This window comes from Chinchilla lanigera, unplaced genomic scaffold (genome assembly GCF_000276665.1).
Source record: "Chinchilla lanigera isolate Chin_1 unplaced genomic scaffold, ChiLan1.0 scaffold00104, whole genome shotgun sequence".
NCBI classification, from domain to species: Eukaryota; Metazoa; Chordata; class Mammalia; order Rodentia; family Chinchillidae; genus Chinchilla; species Chinchilla lanigera.
In genome coordinates, this window is record NW_004955505.1 from 1,571,534 (window position 1) to 1,584,095 (window position 12,562).

General features: G+C 36.3%; 1 long non-coding RNA gene across 1 annotated transcript in view; it reads right to left on the bottom strand.

Annotated features, from left to right (window-relative positions):
• Window positions 1-12,071, bottom strand: part of LOC102004621 — a 27,897-nt gene extending 15,826 nt beyond the window's left edge. The window contains exon 1 of the long non-coding RNA XR_264301.1: window positions 11,885-12,071. This is a non-coding gene — a long non-coding RNA (uncharacterized LOC102004621). The remainder of the gene's footprint in view (window positions 1-11,884) is intronic.
• Window positions 12,072-12,562: the final 491 nt, after the last annotated feature.

The window sequence follows — 12,562 nt, forward strand, 5'->3', positions numbered from 1 at the left end:
TATATCCCCGGTCTTTTTTTTTTTTTTTTTTTTTGGTGGTACAGGGAATCAAACTCATGATCTCATGCTTGCAAGGCAGGTGCTGTACCACTGAGCTATACCCCAGGCCCTGATAGCTTTTCCTTTAAACTCAAATAAAGGCAAGGATGCCTACTCATCCCACTTCAATATGGTATTGGAAATCCTGGCCAAAGCAATTTTGCATGAAAAAGAAATGACATAAAAATCAGGATGGAAGAAATAAAATTTCCTGTTTCATATGATACAATGTCATATGTAGAAACCCCTAAAGGAGTTACACATAAAAAACACAAGAATAAATACATAGAGCAAATTAATAAGATATAAAACTGATACACAAAATTCATTTACAAAGCTACATACTAACAATGAACAATCTGACAATACTGAGGAAAACTCTATAACAACAACAAAAATAAAAAACAGGGTTTAAGAAGCAAAAGACTTGTACACTAAAAATGACAAAACACTACTGAAAGAAATTAAAGATGACTTAAATAGGGTGACATCCCATGTTTAGGATCAGAAGACTTAACATTATTAAGACCTCAGTCTTACCCAAATTGACTTGCAGATTCAATGCAATCCCTATCACAATACGAACAGCCTTGTATACGTGGTGAAAAGGGTCTGCGTTGGTAGGTGCCCAGTCCAAGGCACGGCATCCTGATTTCCCATCTCCCAGCAGGAGTGAGGTGGATGTATGCAAGGCCTCTAGCAACCACATCCTTAGGTCAGCATTATAAGTATACTCAGAGTTTGAAGAAAAACTTGTTTTAATAAATATAAAATAAGAACTACCAACAAGAACTAAAACAAACAAACAAACAAAAAAAACCCTGTAGCTGAAAGGTGCAATAACCAAAAGAAAATTAACTGGATGATTAAAAGCAGATTGGAGAAAGTGAAAGTGATGTTTAAGGGTGAGGAATGACAAATATAAAGTCTGGAGAACCGGAAGGAAAAAAGTAGGAGGAAAATTATCATAGTCTCTGTGATTGATACAATATTTTTAGTTTAATACAGGTAGTTAGGCCTGTATGTATAAAAGGGAAAGATGATGACAGAAAATATCTGCTTCTAAAGTTTGCTCTTTTGATATTTTTCAGTTTTTCTAGGAGATGCATGTGACAAGATCTTTTTTGACTTGTCAGACTTTTTGAGCTTCTTCAACCTGAAAACCAATTATTCTTTACTATTAGAAAGCTACTGAACATTATCTTCCCTTACACTATCATCTTTTCAATTTTTGTTACTAGCTATGTAGTTCCTAGTAATACATGTTAGGGTCCCTTTTACTATTTTTCATATATTTAAGTATTTTTGACTCTGTATTTTCACACTGTATTTTCTTCTGTATAAATTGCTAAATATTCCACTTCATTATCTTTGTTTAGTCTGTCCATTGTTCTTTTTTTTTTTTTTTTTTTTTTTTTTTTTGGTTTTTCTCCGGTACCGGGAACCGAACTCATGACCTTGCGCTTGCCAGGCAGGCGCTTTTTGCCGCTGAGCTAAATCCCCAGCCCCTGTCCATTGTTCTTAATTGTGATAATTATGACTTTCAGTCTCAAAGGGTCTCTGTTGCATTGTTTTTTATTTCTATACTGATATCATGGGATTTATTTCATTTGTATATCCTTAATAATTTTAAACTTAATGTTTGCACATTTTAAAATTCATAGTCACTCATATGTTAACTTTCATATTTCTTAATTAATTTTCACTTGGAGTTTATTTTTTCAATTAGATCTCATCTTCATTAAGGGTGGATTTCTGTGTGGGAGTCTTAGGGTCATAGTTTCTGCTGAGATCCGTGTTAATTTTTTATCTTTTGGCCTCATACCACATGGAAGGATCTGTAAACATTAGCTCTCATTGGCTGTAATTTAGTTCAAAGGTTTTCATTTCTCTGAGGTTACATTCCTCCAAACCCATTTATAGCTCTGAGTAATTGGCAGGCTTCCCTGAATCTATGCTTTTCAAAATCTAATAACCGTAGATATGGCAGTTAATAGTGACACCCAATGTTTGCATTGAAGAGGGTTCCATTCTAGCCAAACACTGTGTGAAGTTGAAACCACAGCTCCAGTTCCAACATGAAAAACACACCCTTTTTCTCAACTTCACCTCAGCTTCCATATCTTCATTCTACTTCAGTAACAGACAAAATCTCTGTCTTCATGTTTCACCTTGATTAATACCAAGGAGACAACTCCTTTTCTTTCTTTCTTTTTTCTTTGTTTCAGTAAGATTGGTTCTATGTTTCCCCATATTTTTCCATGAAATTCTACAATTTTCCTGTTTGATTACAGTATTTGTAGGAGGAGCCTTTGTAGCAATAAAGAGCCTTTAAGAAGCAAAAGTTTAACTAAGTTTACTACTAATTAACTAAGTTTACTACATTTAAGAGCCTTTACCCTTACTAATTAACAGACATCCTCCTATAGTGTTTTATTACCAGCTAAAACTATTATATTTGCATGTCCTAAGAATTCCAATAAAAAACCCATTTTGTAACATTTTGGTTGTTTCCAATATTTCTCATAAGATTGCATTCCATAGGTAATTTTGTTACAGTACAGTAAAAAATGATTTGCACAAAATAATAAAGTAAAAAAGAACAGAAGAGTCTAGAGAGAAAGTAACAATCGTCAAAGAGTTATGGTACTGTGTCCAGTTATCAAAGGGCTTGCTTTGTGTGTTGGGAACAGGTTTTTTTTTTTTTTAATTGCAATTAATGGCTTAGAAAATGAAAGAATCTTCTAGTAAACCAGAAATAAATTCTTTTGCTAGTATTATATCTGAGAATGAGACTGATGATGCTCATAAAAACATGAATGTCACTGGAGCATTCCTGACTTTCTCAATTTCATGCTGCTTCCTTTCCATTCTGAGGTAACTGATGGTAGCATACAACACCCTGAGAAACATCACTTCATCGTCCTTGGAAAGAGGTAACAATTGTGACTAGGGTGCCTCCACCAAAAACACGGTAGATTTGTTGGCACTGCTCCTCCAAACTGTTCACACACTGTAAAAGCCAGAGTTCCTCATCAAAATTAAGGCAGTGAGCACTCCAAAAGCTTCCAGAGTTCCCTTCCAATTCAGAAGTCTATTTCCATTTGAGTATGCATAGGGATACAATGAAGCTCTTCCAGAAATGAAATAAAATATTTTAAAAATAAAACACACACAAACTATGAGTAAGAAAACATAAAGAAAAACCTGAGTATAACATATTCTATCCAAGACAAAAGTTACAGAGACGAAGTGGTAGAGCAATCTGATTCCTAAAGCTAATTTTTCTGGAAAAAAACCAGTGACATTATTGGAGAACAACTCCATCGCCTTTATAATCAAAATTTTCTTTATAAATTGCCAGCAGACCCAAGGGCTTTGTATAATTTTCTTTCTTCCTTTTGTGACCTTAGGAGAGTAGACCTTCTGCTATACTATAGAAGTGTACCCCATTTTTTTTAATCTGAGGGTCCTGTTTTTACTGTCATAGATAAGGGAAAGCCAAACTGCATTCATCTCAACTGGTTAACTAATTTGACTGTCAGTCCCACAGATTGTTATTCCTGCTGACTTCCAAGTTTAGTTAGCTCTGGTAGTGTTACATGAAATGCAGCACTGCTTCATCTGTGGTACAAATGCAATCGAATCACAGAGAACTTCTCTTACAGTCTTTGGACCTGTTAAGTGACTCAAGTGAGCCAGGACTGTCACTCTGCTAGGTTATTCCAGGAAGGTCCTAGGCAGGAGATAAGTGCCTGCCTATATTTGATATGAGAGAACAATACAATTTTAAGGGGAAAGAACATTATTGTAAAAAGAATACATTAAATTGAGTATCTCTTCAAAGTCACACGTTGTTATAAATAGCATAAGCAAGGAAAATGAACATTTTTGCTTGAACACAGAAAACAGCAAGAGAGATAATAATCTCATCTGTGTGTTTCAGAGCATGTCTCTTTGTAATCATAAATTATAAAAATATATAGGATACAGAATATTAAAGATCAATTGGAATATCTGGAGGAAATATTGTGGAAAACAAATGTTACTTGATCTGTATTGGCAATGTATTAATTTCTTATTACCGCTTTAAGAGATCGCCACATAATTATGGTTTAAAATATGAGTTTATTTTACACAGGAATCAACTGAGTCTTTCAAAGCTAAAATAAAAGAGTCAAAAACTTGCATTCTTTAGGAAAAGAATCCATCTTCTTGCCTTATTAGCTACTAGAGATGGTCTTATTCTTATTCTCTCCCTGTCTTCAAAATCAGCAAAGTAACATTTTCCTCTTTCTCTCTAAGCTTTGTTTCTGTTGTCACATCTTCTGTTTCTGACCTGCCTACTTCCCTCTGATAAATACCTTTATGGCTGCACTGGGCCCACCTATAAAACACAGGCTAGCTTCTATTCCTCAAGATATTTAACTGATCACACCTGCAAAGACTTACTGCTGGAATAAGATAACATAGGTTCTGTGTGTTAGACATCAGTTGCTGGACAGCAATTTTTCTGTTTACCACCAAAGAAAAGGAACAATAATTAAAATCTCTAATATTCTTCACAGGATGAGTAAAACATCTTTTATGTTGTGAATAAAAGTAATGAGAAAGTTGATAACATCTTAACATGACAACAGTAATCTGGAATTCAGAATCACTTCAATGTATCTTTTAATCACAAGCCCATAGAAATGTGCATGTCTTTTGTTATAGGTTGTGTCTGAATGTCTCCCCAAAGCCTCATGCAGTCATAGTGTGGGCTTCTAGAGTTTATGATCGATTCACGGTCCAATGTTGGAATTATGAATGTAAGTGCCACACCTGCCCTGAGGGGGATAGTTTGCATACAATGTAAGGGAGGGAAAGGGGCTGCTCCTTTTTGCTCTTGTTGCTTTTGCTGTTTTCTGCTGCCATGAACTGTTGCCCTCTGCCATGTGCCACCTTGCCTTGGAGTCAGCTGAGTATGGACTGAAATCTCCACAGACTGTGAGCTAAATAAACCTTTCCTTCCTTCATTTTGGGTGTTGGGTATTTTGTCTCAGCAATGAGAGAGAAGTAACTAAAACACCTTTCATTTCTATTATTTACTAAATTTTGGAGACAAGTTCTCCCTACGTTGCTAAGCTGCCAGGCTAGGTTGGACCTTGCAGTGCTCTTGTTCAGTCTCCCAGAGTGCTGGCATCACAGGCATGTGCCACCGTGCCTGGCCGGCCATTTCTCTTTCAGTGATTTTTAACTTCTTTTTGCAGTACAGAGTACTTTGAGATTCTGATGAGTCATATAACCACGCTACTTGCAAAATGCATCTGTGGAGACATTTACCATATTCCTATTCAGGTATTACTCTGTAAAGCATTCACATAGATCACAAGGCTCAATTTGAGTCCCATTTTATCAAGTTTTACAGATCATCCATTAACACATACATTTCCGGACATTTTTGCTTCTCAAATAAAAAATCTACATGGAGCAGATGTCAAGAATGCAGACCATTAAAATGCATGGCTCCACTCTAGGGGAATTCCTTAACTAAAGCCTATTTCAAAGTTGTGCATATAAAATTCAACATCTGTTTACTTTGAAAATTACCTTATCATGTTGTGGCATATAGCCTAGGTTTATCAGATTATCTACAACAAAGTCTAAAATTATATAACCCAGTGATTCCACGTTTGACTATTCCAACCTGTGATATTTTACATAGCCTTCATTTTTTATCTTTCTTTTATAACTTCTCTTTCCTCTTGCTTGCTTCTCTTTGTTTTGCTATTTCTTTCATTGTTCTTGTAATTCTCTGGCCATTTGCTTTAAGTCTACTTCATTGCTCATTAACTTCTTTATTAAAGAACAAATCTAGGAATAAGAAGAAGCTGAAATTCAAATTTTCTAAATTGGCTATTTAAATACCCTGGCTGCATGTATTGGTTAGAGAAGAAATAGCATTAGATCAGCTGTTATTAACAAATTATTCTAAATAACAGTGGTTTAAGCAAGATTGAAGTTTACTTTTATCTCTCATATGCATTCCAAAGGTTGACCCAAATAAGTTCTAGTGTTGAGGATCTTTCATACTGTTAAAGTTCTTGCATAGCTGTGACTTCATGGGCCAGTCAAGATGACAGTATCAGTCATCCAGGAAGCAGACTAGATGTGCACTGCAGAACAGTGGGGAAAGAGAACACGAGCTCTTTCATTTAACATAGGTTTCCAAAAGCTGTTCCATGATATTTTGCTTGTACATCACTGCCCACTTGCCAACACCTTAGGCAAAAAGCAGACAAAAGACTCAGCAGCCACAGCAAAAAATGAGAAATTCAAGTAGTACAAAATTTAGATAATGACTTTGGGAGACAGCTGTTAGACACTGAAGCAATCAACTTCCTTGACTCGCCAGTTTTCTAGCAGAACTCTTTTCCTCACAGAGAGAGTTACCTCCTTACTAAGTTAAACAACCTCAAGATTTCAACTTTGAAGTGGATCCAGCTCAAAAAAAAAAAGTGGATCCAGCCCAAAACCAAATCTTGGCATCACGTATATTTTTAACATTTATTTCAACATTTTCCCTTTGTGTTTGCCCTCATTTCACCTAATCATCGTGGCAGTCAGAGTGGAAAAGTGCAATAAAAATTTGCCGTGGAAAAGAAGGGAATGGGAAAAATAGGCAGTCATTGTTTAATTAACATTAATTAACATGATCAGATTTCTGTGGGCAGTCATAGTAAAGACTTCCTTTTATTGCAATCAAAATAAACTCCTTAGAGAGCATATCAAATGGCCTCTGGTTCAGACTTTGGGACAAAATTCCTTGTCTGTTGTTCTTAGTTACTTTTTTCTTTTTGCTGAGACAAAATACCCAACACTCAAAGTTAAGGGGAGAAAGGTTTATTTCCCTCAATTTGTGGAGGTTTCAGTTCATAATTGACTGGCTCCAAGACAGGGTGGCTTGGCAAATGATAAGAAACACCCAAGGGTAAAGGGCAACTGGGATGTGGGAAAAGAAAAGGGAAAGAAGGGGAAACTTTGAATGTATGTATATACAGGATAGTTAACATAGTTGTTCTACTGTCTTGATTTCTATTCTATTCTATTCATGAATGGGGAAACCATTTGTGGAAGTGGATGAGAGCAAAAGCAACAAATAAGGGGAGAAGACAAGCCTCTTTCTGTCCCTTATATTGTATCCAGTCTACCAGGATTATGGTGGTGCCATCCCAGTCAGTGGACTGATCCAACGATCACCCACCCTTAATCCCATACTCTTGATCCTGGCATTGAACCATGAATTAATCACACGCTGGATTCAACTACTTCCAGAAAAGCTCACCACCCTCATGACTGCATGAGGCTTTGAGGGAAACATCTAGACACCAGCCATAACATCTGCTGATCTCTCTGATCCCTTGATCTGGCCCTAGAAGATTCTTTGGATGCTGTTCTTGGGAACTGCATACTTTTGGTACTAAGTGGAGGTCCCGGATGTTTGGGGGCTGGGGGGTCGTTTTACCCATTAAACGGGTATTTCAGGCTTTTCATCTTCTCTCTCGCGCATCCAGGGGCATGAACTGAGGGCCTTACACTGACATACCTACTTATTCCTTTCTAAAAATATTATAATTTTGAGACACGGTCTTGCTAAATTGCCCAGGGTTTGCTCAGACTTGCGATCCTTCTGCCTCAGCCTCCCAGAGTGCCGGGATTATAGGTGTGTACCACCACTCCAAGTACTTCTTTAACAAAACGATTCCTTCAGAAGCATAGTGGGCAAGTCAGTCCTTTCCTTCTGGCCAGTTCCATGTGCAAGTAACCCAACTGAAAGGTCTCCCCGGACATGATTTACTAGTCTGGAAACTCAGGCCATCTCATTTTTGACCCCTACCTAATTTGTCCATTCCCCTATCTAACTTAAATCAAGGGCATTTTAAGGCCATCTGAAGCTATAGGCCTGAGTACAAAGGCAAAATCTTTGATTTGCTTTTAGTTCTTTCCCTTTTTGGCAGAGAAATCTTAAAGGAAGTTACTTTAACAAGCCATTCAGGTCTTTGTTGCTTACAAAGGCAGTTGCAGCCATCATTTGCAGCTGCTTCGATCTGAGTGCTCTCACATCAAAGAATACGTAAACAATAATGCTGGAATTTAATTGATATTGCAGCAGTGCTGGGAGGTGAGCCCTTTGAAGGGGGCTTTGTTACAGTTGAATGAGCCCAAAACAGTCCAGGTTCTTGTGCACAACAAGGAAAGAATTGCCAAGCGTTCACCTCATGGTAAGTAGTAAGTAGACAAGTTTATTGAAGATCTTGTCGCGGGTCAGATACAGCCGTTACAGTGCACAACATGCAACTCACCACCGATTCTGTTGTGCAGCCAGAACTGAGAATCACTGGCTTCCGTCACTGACAGAAGGTTTTGTTCAGGTGGTAAAACTAAACTCAACTCATGATGTAAAAGTATTATGTGGACTGGCAGATAATGGAATGGCAGAATAAAAAGAAGGCATTTTAGGCCAGTACCAGCAAAATGCTTGTCTTTAATGTATTCTTATAAAAAAAAACTATGCCAAGTACTCATGAATGAAGTAAATTTATACATATTCCATCATCAACACTACAGTCCCACGTTGATAGCTTTTGATTTCTTGATTTCTGTTCTGATGGTTTACATAGAGATTTCCTCTCTCTTTCAGGCCTTCTTATGGGGTGGTCACCTAGACTTCTGTCTGACTTCTTACCAAGCTTCGCTTCCACTCCTTCTCCTTTTGTTGTAGTCATGCATGCATGCATACATACATACATACACTCAGTCACAGCCAACTATTGCTAACCTTTATGCCTAATCTAAGATCCCAGAATACTATACTAATAATAATACTCCTACCCATCATTTTATCCCACATATCCAGGAAATCAGAATGGTACAGCAAAGGCTTTAGAAAAAGTAAAAGTCAGTCAACACATAAAGTTCAAACTGTAGACTACGGGTCTCTCATAGAGTTTTAAAAATCCATTATTGTTTCTAGTTTGTGGTCCTCCTTCTCCTGAGACATTCTTTTATCTGTATTTCCAAACTCCCTGTCTTTTTAATGATCAGCTCCAAACTTCCTCTTTCAATTAGAAGTGTTGTGTATGTACAACTCAGTAGAAAAACACCAAAGCTGGTAGAGCAGCATTGTACATTCATCTCTAGTTCCCTGTTTGGTAATCAGAAATATCCATTTCTTTGTCTCTAAGCTTAAAATGACTCTGTGACAACATCTATTATTTTCTGAATTATCTAGAATTTACTTAATACTTATTTCAAGTAGCTTGTTCTCAAAATTACCTTTCTTGCAGATTCAGGTCATTTTACATTTATTCCTTTTTAAAATACATTCTACATTAACTCTGAAATCTCTCCTCTAGAACTTGGCTGTACAATTATATTGATTGCATCTTCACTTCTTTATTTCCAAAGTGCACCAGGTAATTGCAGGGGTGCTGCCCAGTCTGTGCCAGGCACAGATGCATGTACTGAGCTAATGAAAGGTTTAACCCTTTGGTACTGGCAGCTTAGCACTCTCTGCACGTTCCTACGTTTTGTAGCATGAAGAAAATTCCCATCACTGGAAGCTAAAGTAAAAATCAAAGCAGAATTATTGATGGCATTTTATAAAGATTAAGGTGCTCAGATGGGCTGCTTCCCCTTCACTCACTTTGGGGATATAGCCCATTGATTCCACACTCAATCAGGGAAGACAGCGCTGTATATCCCAGCACAAAAATCACATTCAGATGCAAAAGCTTCTAGAATCTACCCGATATTGTAAGTATCACATAGAATTAAATGGCAAGCTGTGGAAAGTTAATCAAGTTACAGAATATTTCAGCATATTGATACTGATGTAGACAAACACAAAGTTAAATAATAAATGAACAGGACCAAGTATAGTATATGTAAATGGAATTTAGCACATCAATGTCACTAGGAAAGGGTGAAGTATTCAGTAAATGCTCTTGAGCCAGGCATAGTGGTGCAAACCTGTAATTCCAGCACTCAGGAGGCTGAGGCAGAAAGATTGCTGTGAGTTCGAGACCAACCTGGGCTACAAAGTGAACTCAAGGTCAGCTTGAACTGCATACTGAGACCGTGTCTCAAAAGGACAAAGAAAAAAAAAATGCTCTTGGAACAAAGAGCTAGCTAGTAATTAAATCTGGTTTTGCTTGTCATCTATTATGGCAAAATGAATTTTACATGGATGAAATATTTAAATGTTAAAAATAAAATAAATTACAAGACAGCACACAATTACCAGAAAAAGCAAAGGCAGTATTGTTTAGGCAGGTAAAAATCACTTTTTTGAGAAAGACACCTGAAATACAAAGAAATAATTTATATTGCACAAACATTTTTACCTGTACTGTGTAGTAGAATACCATAAAGAAAAAAAATAAAGAGCTAGAAAAATCATTTCCAATATTTGTGTATGGAACACAAGTTTTCTCTGTAGCTTTTCACATAAACGGTAGCTCCATTATTTCACCTCTAAGAATTTATTCTAAATATGTAAACGTGAGTGTGCTAATTTTATTAAAACATTATCCATGATGGTTAAAATATGAAATAAATCTAAATGTCAATTATTAAGATGGTGTGTATTAAATTATGGCATAGCCAAATAGCCAAGAAAACATGGTATAGCTAAATAGGTTATGATTTATCATCAGGCAATACATAAATATATATGTATATATGAAAATGTGTCCAATATATTCATTAATGAAGACCAGTTTAAAAACAGTATAATCAAATCTGTATATAGAAGGACAGCATGCATAAAATATATGCTTATAGAGGCAGAAATTTTTGTGAATTAATATGACAGAAACTGCAAACAGTAGTTACTCCCTAAGTTAGCCCCGAACGAGGGCTAACTGAATTGGAGATCGGAGATGGAAATATCTTGTACTAACATTTTTAAAGTGCTCACTGAGGTTTTATTTATTTTTGTGAATTTTTTTATTTTAAAGAGAATAGAAAATAAAAAAAAACATAAAAAAGATACAGAATTTCAAAACCAGATGGTAGGAAATTAACAGTGATTGCTATATTGCATATTGTTATCTTCAAAGTAGTTGCTCAGATTACCAGAAATAGACATGCAAAATTGATCAAAAAATTAAGCATTAACTGTTCCTTTCAATAAACCAATAGAAATTAGTAGTAAAATTACCTTAGCTATCTTGTATAGATAGATAGATATTTCAATTCCTAGTTGAGTGCCATTGACACTGTCTGCAATGTGTTGGAATTCCAATAAGATTTAAACATTAGGCAGGTAATTATTTTGCCTCTTCTTTCTCTCTGTCTCAATGGTTTGGATGAAAATTCAATTTTTGAATGATTGTCCATAATAGCTGCCCAAAACTGCACAACGCCTTGTGCCTTTAAAATAACCTTGAATGTCCTTTCTGTCTACCAGGGATTCCTTTGAGGTAATGGTTAAGAGTAAGAACTCCAGGGCCAAGGGTATAGCTCAGTGGCACAAGTACCTGCCTGGTAAGGGCAAGGTCCTGAGTTCAATTCCTGGTACCCTCTCCCTTAAAAGACTAAGAGTTCCAGAATCACAGTGTCTAGTTTTGAATCTTAGCTCTGTAACTTACTAGTTGTAATCATGGATGTGTTAGTCTTTTTGTATCTTGTTTTCCTCATATATAAAAAAGGAATAAACAATAAAATGTTTACAAGAATTAAATAGTGTACGACATGTAAGGATTAGAAAAGTAACTGGAATATAATAAATACTTATTAAATATAGCACTTACTACTATGACTAGAGAGCTGCAGTTATGATCAGTACCTGGAATTTTACCTGTTCTCCCACAGTGAGACTATGATGGAAATTTTCATCTGGATTATTGAAATAACTTCCCAACTTGTTCCTCTGACCACAAAGTTTTTGTTCTTTTTTATCATTCCCTTTACTGCTGGCATTAACTTTTTTAAAGATGGAATTGAGTAATATTACTTTCTTGTAAAATCTTCCAGGAGTTCCCTGTGAACTGGCTGAAGTCTGAACTCTCTGCCTTGACACGCATCATGGTTATTTGTGTGCTAATTTAAGCCCTTCTTGCAAAATAATGGCCCCTCCCCACCTCATATGTAAATTTTTTTTTTTTTTTTTTTTTTTTTTTTGTGGTACTAGGGATTGAACTCAGGACCTTGTGCTTGCCAGGCAGGCACTTATGCCACTGAGCTACGTCTCCAGCCCTCATGTGTAAAATTATTAAGAAGAAAGAACCGTGACTTGTTGCACTAGCTCTATCACATTATCATATAGCCTGTATTATAATATGATCTGATGGCATTAAAATGTGGCCTGATTTTTTCCCATTGAATTTAAAGCAATGTGTTTAGATTCAGTATGTCTGAGATTCTGTATGATAATGCTAACATGATACTCTATTTTTTCAGTGAAATTGGAAATTATGTGAGCTCTTTTGACAATACAGGTGGCTAACAGCTTCACGGAAAAACCTTACATGTAAGT